Genomic DNA, 9,572 nt, shown 5'->3' with positions numbered 1-9,572 from the left:
TTCCTCTCTCTCTCTCTCTCTCTCTCTCTCTCTCTCTCTCTCTCTCTCTCTCTCTCTCTCTCTCCTCCACTGTAGCTTCACAGCTTCTTTCTGTTCTGTACATGTTAGTCAAAACATCTCATTCAGGGTACTGAACGTGTTCTTTTATCTGAATCTTCCTCCAAGCTAAGCTAACTTGCTCCCACTGGACAAATTACAAATCATCTAAGAATCAGAGCCTTTTGGCATCCTCCCAACATGAAGCCACCATCTTCTGAAGACAAGGGTATATCCCTGCCTAACTTCTCCCCCTGAACACTTCCTCTTCAATCTCTAGCAGTAATTTTGTCATTGGCTACTATGTATTCATATGTTCCTAGCTCTTGGAGATTCATCATCATAGCAAGGTGATATCATGAGGACAGCATTGATGATCTGTGAGCCACAGCATCTAGTCCATAAATGGGAGAATATTCCCCTCTGCTACTGCATCAGGTTCTGGGAGGCAAGAAAAATTCTTGAATAAATGTGTTGCTTTCTTTGAGAAATTCATACAATATACCTGATTATATTCACTTCCACTCCTCCCTTTAACTCCTTCTGATCCTTGTTCACCCCTAACCCTGGACATCATCTCCTCTTTTTTTTTAATTTGATATGTTGACTCTAGATTCTTCTGTCCATGACTGAAGCATTAATGATGTATTGTAGTGCTTGCTTTAGCAGCAAATATACTAATATTGGAACAATACAGAGAATATTAGCATGACCCCTGCACAAGGATGCTTTGTAAATTCATAAGGTATCCATCACTTTTACCCAAAATCTTCCACCAGAAAGCTCTAGAGCTGATAAATACATTTGGCAGGGATATAAATTTAGTACCCAGTAATCAGCAGCCTTCATTTATACCAAGGCTACACATACCAAGAAAGAAATCAGAGAAATAATCCCATTTATGATATACTTGATAACCACAAAATATCATAAAATAATTTAACAAAGGAAGTGAAGGACTTGTGCAATAAAAACTTTAAGGCATTACAGAAAGAAATTGAAGAAGGTACTAGAAATCAATCTTATGGATCAGTAGGATTAATATTATGAAAATAGCCATCCTACCAAATGCAATTGACAAATTCCCATTAAAATTCCAACATACTTCTTCACAAAAAATGAAAAAATAATCTCAAAATTCATATGGAAACATAAAACCTCCAGGATGGCCAAAACCTGAACTGTGACAGAACTGCTGGGAACATGACCATCTCTGATCTCAAACTGAAACAAAGAGCTATAGTAATGAACACAGTGTGGTGTTGGCATAAGAACAGACACATGGATCATTGATATAGAATTGGGACCCAGATGTAAATCCATCATTCACAGTGACCTGGTTTTTGACAAACAAGCCAAGAACACACCCTGGAACAAAGATGACGTGTTCCACAAATGGTACCAATGGTGCTGGTCAATCTGGAAAATGGCATATAGAGTGAAACTTGATTCCCATCTCCCACCGTGCAGAAAACTGAATTCCAAATGCATCCAGGACATCCACTTAAGACTCAACGCCATAAATCAGATGGAAGAGAAGGCAGGGAATGCATTGGAACTTATAGGCACAGGAAAGGACTTTCCAAACAGGACTCATAATATACGTATTAAATCCAAGAACTTTAGTCATCAGTGAAATGCAAATGAAAGCCACTTTGAGATTTAATCTTACCCCCAGATGGCTACACATAAATAAAAACACACATGTGCTACAAATGCTGGTGAGGATGTGAAGAAGGGAAAATCTTGTCCTTCTGCTCCTGGAAGTGCAAAGTTTAACACCGTGTGGAAACCAGTGTCGACATTTCTCAAAAAACTGGAAATTGATCTTCCATTGGATCCACCCATACCAATCTTGGGTGTATGCCGCAAAGACTCTATGACCTACTAAAGACAAACTTCTTCATCCATGCGCTTGCTGCCTCTTTCATAATAGCCAGGAACTGGATCAAACCTAGATGTTCATCTACTGATGAATGGATAATGATGGCTAAGAACATTATTATTCAGCTCTTTAAAAAGCAAAATTGTGAATTTCACAGGTAAGTGGATGGAGATGGAAACAATCACTCTGAGTGACATGACCCAGACACAGAAAGACAAACATTGCATGTTCTCTCTCACAGCTGGATGGTAGCTTGGAAATCCGAGATGTACATGTTCAATTTGAAAATCCAGAGAATTCAGGAAACTAACAAGTGGTGATGGGTTGATGGAGACTTCCTGGGAGGGGTGATAGAATACAGTGTTACAAAGGAAGAAAAGGGATAATAAAGCAGGTTAGGGTAAAAGAGGGAGCTGGAAGGCAGGGTAGAGGAGGGCGTTTGGGGAGGAGCAAGTAATACTGAGGACCTTTAGAAAAGCCATATGAGAAGGGACAAGAAACACCAAACGTTTCTGGAAAAATCTAACATGATAGAAGCTTCTTAAAGCATATACCTATGTGTTATATAAAGCAATTAAATGGAATGACCTCATAAGGAGATACTTAGCCTATTAGACACCATAGGTTAGCAAAATAAAACTCTAATAGCAGAAATGGCCTCTCTCTCTTTAAACCATTGACCATGGTTCCCATAGACTCTCAAATAGTGCTGGCTATTTCCCCTGCTCGGGGTTACCCACCATAACTTCACAGTAAAACCCTATAGCTGAAGACTCTACATTCATGAGTTGTAGAAAAAGCAAGAACAAATCAAGCTGCTACTGACTTCAAAGCCTCGTCTCACCTGGTTAGATTTCACAGTGCTGGAAGATGCTATGCATGCTACTGGTAGGAAAAAATAATCACCAACCTTACCCAGTTATGAGTCCTGTGAACTACAACTGCCCTGGCAAGATGTAATCACTGGAACAATAGGGCAAGAATATTATGGGAGCGACCAAGCATTTTCTGATAGGAGTTAAGGTCCACTCCGTTAAGGATGGAGCCCGTAACTGAACCTGATGTCAAGTCAGAAAGCTGAGGTTAGACAGGTCACAAGATAGGGGACCAATTTTTAGCTAAATATAGTTATTAAACTGACTCTCAATGATTTATTACTATAGCCATAGATTAATCCATAGATTAATGCATAGATTAACTCTCACCAGAGAAGTTCCCTTATATAGCAGATGGTCATTAACACAGAAAGCTACAACTGGCTTCTTTCTGTTCTGCACATGTTAGTCAGATCATCTCATTCAGGGCACTGAACTTGTTCTTTTATCTGAATCTTCCTCCAGAGTAACCTGCTCCCACTGGACGAATTACAAATCATCTAAGAATCAGAGCCTTTTGGCATCTTCCCAACATGAAGCCACCATCTTCTGAGGAGAGTAGAAAAGTCCTGCCTAACTTCTCCCTTTGAATACTTAGTCTTCTATCTCAAATGGAATTTATATGCTCTTGGCTCTTGGAGTTTCATCATCATAGCAAGGTGATATCATGAGGACAGCAGAGTAATGAGCACTGGAATCATCTGTGAGCCACAGAATCTAGTCCATAAATGTAAGAATGTTCCCTTCTGCTAACTGCATCAGGTTCTGGGAGGCAAGAAATATTCTTGAATAAATATGTTGTTTCTTTGAGAACAAGAAGTTTCTGAGTATGTATCCCTGGACTGGCCACCCATATCAATATTCTGCCTCCCAAGTCTCGGGGATCATTGTGGAAAATGGGGCAAAAATATCATAAGAGCCAGAGGTTGTGAATGACCATAAGCAAATAGAGTTTTCCAGACAGGTAGTCAGTTATGAACTTACAGCAATCGTGACAGCATGCACAATGCCATACAAATTCATGCCAGACAAATTCCTAACAACCCTATTTGAGGAAATATTGGTAACAGAGGGCTTCTGGGAGGGGGAGATGCAGTCTCTTTCAATTTCATGAGTCTTAGTAAGTTAACAAGGCTCCAGGAGACAAACCCACACTAACGGTTGGTTGGAGACACAAATTAGACTCTATTTTATTAGTGCTTATTTTATTTTCTTAGTGCTTATTTTATATAAGCAAAAGAGTACATTAAATTTGGTGGGGGGGGCGGTAAGGAAAAGTGTGGATAATGGAGGGAACCTAAATACCATCAAATTATATTGCATGAAAAATTGCAAAATTCCAATAAAATGCATACTGCATGTAAGTATATTTTCAAAAAATAAAAATAATTTTTAATTTAAAGAAATATTTTGTGTTTCCATTTTATGTCCCTCAGTACTTAGCATAGTATACGTTCAGTATGAAATCAACAAAGTGCCCTAGCAACTTCATTGACAGTGTCTGAGCAGGTAACAACTGTCTAGGAAAGCTTAGTTTAGAACAAACATCTCCATTCTATTTCATTCTACCCATTATGAGAGACTTAAAAGGGAGAGGACAGAGAAACTGCAGCCACAGGCTCCCAACCTTTATCTGCTGCTGATTCCAAATGTCACAAAGATCCAGCAAAGCCAGAACCAGCACTGAATGCATTTTCTCCTTCGTGGTCATTAAGAGAAGTGGGACTCTTCTTAAGTCAGTCTTCTCTTTGCGTGCAAGATGCAATGGGGCCAGAGAGATAACTTAGCAGTTCAGAATGCACACATCTACAATGCAACCTCTTCACCTAAGGTACACGGAACATAGAATGGGGTACAGGAGAGGACGGTTCTCATTAATGAAGCTCCCTCATGCAACAAACACAGAAGTTCACAAATGGTCAAAGTGTAGAGATTAAGAGTCCACAGAATACTGATCTTTGGACAGGGCTCCTATATTAAACTTTACCCACTCTGGGCTCAGGGAACATTGCAGAAGAAAGGGCAGAAAGATTATAAGAGTCAGGGAGGAAGTGAATGACGACCACGTGGAAATAGAGTTCTGCAAGCTCCTGGGATCCTGGTCATGTGATTCTATAACAATGATGTCAGTGTAACCAAGTCCCATGCAAACTCAGAGGAACGAAACCCAGCATAGAACTGGGGAAATGGACAGCAGACCCCAACCTTAGTTGAAGAAACATTGGCAATTGATTACTGCTAGGTGATGAAGAGCTGATCTTCCTAAAACAAGGAACTCTAGACAGGCTGACTAGACCTCAGTGGATGGACACGCACTGGGAAACGGCTGGAAACACTGGCTTGATACAGGGGCCCTTAACACGGATGACAAATTCTATGGGCTCCAGTGGAGGGGCTAACGGAGGGTGCCAGTGGGGACAGGGGTATAAAGATGAGTAAGATTGTTTCAGATAGTCTGGATATTTCACACAAAAATTCAGTAAAAACAAAATTTTTTAAATACATTGAAAAAAAAAAGAATGCATGGTGCTCTTGTAGAGGCCACAGGTTTGTTTCCAGCAACCACAAGGGGTAACTCACAGCTGCCTGCAACCCCAATTCCAGCAAATCCCTCTTCTAGCCTCTGCACACAGTACATTCATAGACGACACAGACACAGACACAGATACAGGCAACACACACACACATGCACACACACACACACACACTCACAGAAACTTACATTTTTTAACTTTTGAAAGAAGGGAAAAAAGAAGAAAGGAAGGAAGGAGAAAGAGCGAGAGAGAGAGAAAGAAGAGAGTGAGAGAAAGAAGAGAGAAAGAAAGAGAGAGAGAGAGGAAGGAAGGAAGGAAGGAAGGAAGGAAGGAAGGAAGGAAGATCAAGAAAGGAGTGCATTTCAGTGAGACATTACAGGCATCCTGGTCCTCAGTCCTGGAAACAGAATCTCTGTGCTTCTGTTAATCCAGGCAGAAATTGCTCTGACTTTTTGAATTCTAAGTACATTGTCACTAGGTGACCATCTTTCCCTTTAGCTTAATCTGACTCATAGTAAACAACCTTCTTATGGTGATTTGACATCCACAAGCCATTTATTTCTTGTGTGTGATCTTAAGCACAATTTCCCGACAGGAGGCACACTGTTGGTGTCTTAATCTCATGAAAGTGAAGATGCAAAGATGTGATTTAAACAGCTGAGAAGACACAGACTAAGCAACAAGGTGATCTGGACTGACTTTGAATTCACTCTTCTCTGCACAAATCTGTGATGATAATTTCAGGCTTTACAAATCATTCATGGATTTGTTTGTAATATTATTTCCATAAGTACTTGAAAACCAGACCACGATTTTCTTAAACATTATAGTGAGCTTAGAAATTTAGCTCCAAGATCATTTTCCAAGCAGGCAACAGGAACAAAAGGTTAGTAGTAAGAAAGGCAATGGCTGCAGAGTTCCTTTGTACAGTTCTAAGGAAAAGATGGGCTTCGTTCCTCGAGTTCTCTTACCCCAATATTCACTACAGCAGCTTCCGCTTCGTATAGACGGAAACGTGGCTGAAGAGTCAGCAATTACACCGATGTCTCAGTGACCAAATGACGGTGGCCAAGTGCAGAACCCAGAGCACAGTAGCCACCCCTTCCCTCAGGAGGCCGTATCACACTAGAGTAGAACTTTTATTTGCATACAGGCACTTGGCAGGCCCCTGACAGGTTGTTTTCTCAGAGCCACAGAGCTAAGCCCAAGAGTATCAGCACAAGGTAGGCTTCTGAGCTCTTTTGTTTTATCTGACCCATTATTCAGGAATGTTATTTTTTCTTCCAAGTACATAATTTTACTAATGATAAATAATAGAAAAGAATCTTGGCAATCACCGGAAGAACAGCTCTTTGGAATAAGTGTGTTTAGAGATGTTACTGTGGTTCACATTAGCCTCTGTCTACAGTGGAGACCAAGGCTTATTTTAGGATCATTCTGTGGGTTCATCCCTCATAGGCAGCCAGCATAGAGGAATGCAAAGGGCACTGGATGTTAACAAAAGGGTGCCAGCTGTCACCCCAGCTTCCAGTTGTGAAATATGTGATCCAACTTACCCAGTTATGAAGGTCAAGTGAATTAAACATTGTATACACACAAAGTCAGTGATGTTTGAAGTGTCAAAACTTACAAGCAAATGAAAAATAGGGTTTAGATTCATCTGAGTTCACCACGTATCAAGTAAGAGGCCTAGGTTGTTAATGTAATCTAAGCCAGGCTGGATCCAGTTAGAGACTAGAGTTGCGCTGAACACAGGTGTGCTCTGTGCTGAGGGAAGGGCCAGTGGTCCACCCGATTGTTCTCTATTTCTCTCTCTCCCTCCCTCCCTCCCTCCCTCCCTCTCCTCCCTCTCCTCCCTCCATCATTGGTGGCGTGGATGGAAAGAGCAATCTCCAGTAAACAGACAGCATCACTCCAAACACTCCAGAAGTAAAACCACACTCAAGAGAGCGGGAGAAGGGGGTGTTCAAAAAATCAAAACATTTACTGGAAAGCAATTTCTCCATCCCTGTAAGAGCTCATCTTTCCCACAGGCTCACCCTCTAACGTTCACTTTTCCTGTGTTCTCCTGACAGTCAGTCCAAAGTTAGAGCATGCTTCCTCGTTTTAGCAACTCTGACCGATGTGCAGTGATCATAGTGGGTCCAGTTCGCACCTCCCAGGGGCTTACCTTGCTGACCTTGGTTTACATGTGTGGCCTGGGTTCTGGGCGTCCTTTGATGGGAAGTGGCATCTCCTACCATGGTCTTCTTTCTAAATGCATTGTTTTTATTGGTGAATTTAAAAGTACTTCATATGTTTGAGATACTAATTCTTCACTGAATATGTAGTTTGAAGATATTTTCTTCTGTGTAGCTTGTATCTTTCAATTCTTTCCATTTGCCAGTTGCCAGTTTTGTTTTTTCTTTTATGGGTTGTCCTGCTATTGTCAAGACTCAGACCAATTTACCTGATTCTAGGACCCCAGAAAAGTTTTAAGGGCTTATATATCAGTCCAGAATCCACTTCGAGTGAAGTTTTATATGAGCAATTATAATTAGGTTGCAGGTATTTTTTATTTGTGGATGCCCAGTCGTCCCAGCAGCATTGGTCAGAAGATGATACTGACCCCATTGAAGTATGTCCTTATTGAAACCTTCGCTGCTCATGTTTTCTTTGACTCCTTTATTCTGTTCCATTGATCTGTATATCCCCCAACCATGATAATAAAGACTTCATTTTAATAGTTATGAAATAAATGTTGCAGTTGATAGATTCACCACCTTACTCTTTTTCAAATCTTTTAAAATTCTAATTTACTTGTTTCTATATAAAAATTAGAATAATTTTATCAAAATGTATAAAACAATTTATAACAATGTTGATAAGAATTAAGTCAAAGAGGTATATTAATTTGAACAGAATTTCCATTTTAAATTTTTATTACACTTGGTGTTCAAATTTATGACCATAGAATATCTATGTAAGTGTAATTTATTTGATTTGTAAGGCAGCTTTGCTTAGCTTTCAACACAGAAAATACGTCAATATTTGGCTAAACTTATGCCTAAGTACTTCTTTTTTTAGAAACAAATTATACAGTAGTTTAAAATTGGTGTCCATATGTTCAATGAGATTCTATGACATATACTTTATGTAGTCTGCATGTTTACCTTGAGGACAAAAACCTAGCATAGCTAAGTTCACTGTGTGTTGGTAACAGTTCTGTAATACTTGAACGGATTAAATAAACACGAACAATTAAATAAACTCTGAATATAGAAACAAGTTCATAACTTCCTTTCCCATACCTGTTTTTGTTTGTATTCTGTCTTCATAAATGCACTGGCCAGGAAGCCATCCAGCACTGTGTAAGATAAAAATGTTGCCATCTTTGAGTTCCAGGACAGCTGGAGCTACAGGGAGACCCTGTCTCAAAAAGGCCAAACAACAACAAAAATGTTACCATCTGTCCTCCTGATCCTGATCTTGGAGAAGGAAAGACCTTTTCAAGAGAGTCAGTGTGTGTTTCCTGAAAGCATTCTTGTCAAGCTGAGAACATTCTCTCTGCACATTCATTCTAGGAGTTATTAAAATTCTGTTTGTAAGTGGATGGTGATTTTATTAAACTCTTTTACTGCATAATTCATACAATTATGTGATTTTTTTATCAGCCTCATTTGCTGAGTTCCATTGATTGACTTGATAATGAACCAGATTTGAAGCAATTTCAGTCCTTAATAAACTAGAATTTTCTCAAGCTAGTCATTACTTATAATTCATTTTGTATGTTTCTAAATTTCATTTGCTAATATTATGCCAAATTTTCCATTTCTAGTTATTTGTAATACTAGCCTGCAGATCTCATATTTTGCACCATTTTTGTCTGCTTTTGTGTAGGTTTGATGATCATTTTATACAATCAGTTGGAAAGCATTCTCTTCTGCTTTCTGGAAGGACATTCATAGAATTTTTGATTGTTTTACTTTAAACAATTGAAAATGTTTTTTAAGAAAAAGCTCTACGTTTCTGTACAAAGCTGTACATTTACTGAGTCCTATGATCATTGTAAATCAATTTCCTTCATAGTTATAAGGGAAATGAAATTTTCTGTGCCATGTTAAGTCCTGGTGAGTTATCTTAGGAACCCAGTCATTTTTTAGAATCCAAGTTTGTGTAGTTTTCCAAGGGTGCCCTGGACCCTTCTGGTGCTTTGTTCCAATCCTGCTGCTAAAGTTTCCCTCCTCTCTTGCTTCTCTCAGC

General features: G+C 39.5%; 1 non-coding gene across 1 annotated transcript; it reads left to right on the top strand.

Annotated features, from left to right (window-relative positions):
* Nucleotides 1–693: 693 nt before the first annotated feature.
* LOC115071184 lies at nt 694–796 on the top strand. The gene has a single exon (XR_003850293.1). It is a non-coding gene; the product is annotated as a U6 spliceosomal RNA (small nuclear RNA).
* Nucleotides 797–9,572: the final 8,776 nt, after the last annotated feature.

Source organism: Nannospalax galili, unplaced genomic scaffold (assembly GCF_000622305.1).
Source record: "Nannospalax galili isolate Female #2095 unplaced genomic scaffold, S.galili_v1.0 scaffold418, whole genome shotgun sequence".
In the NCBI taxonomy this organism is placed as follows: Eukaryota; Metazoa; Chordata; class Mammalia; order Rodentia; family Spalacidae; genus Nannospalax; species Nannospalax galili.
The sequence above is the reverse complement of the archived record's forward strand: the minus strand, read 5'-3'. Positions and strand labels throughout refer to the sequence as shown.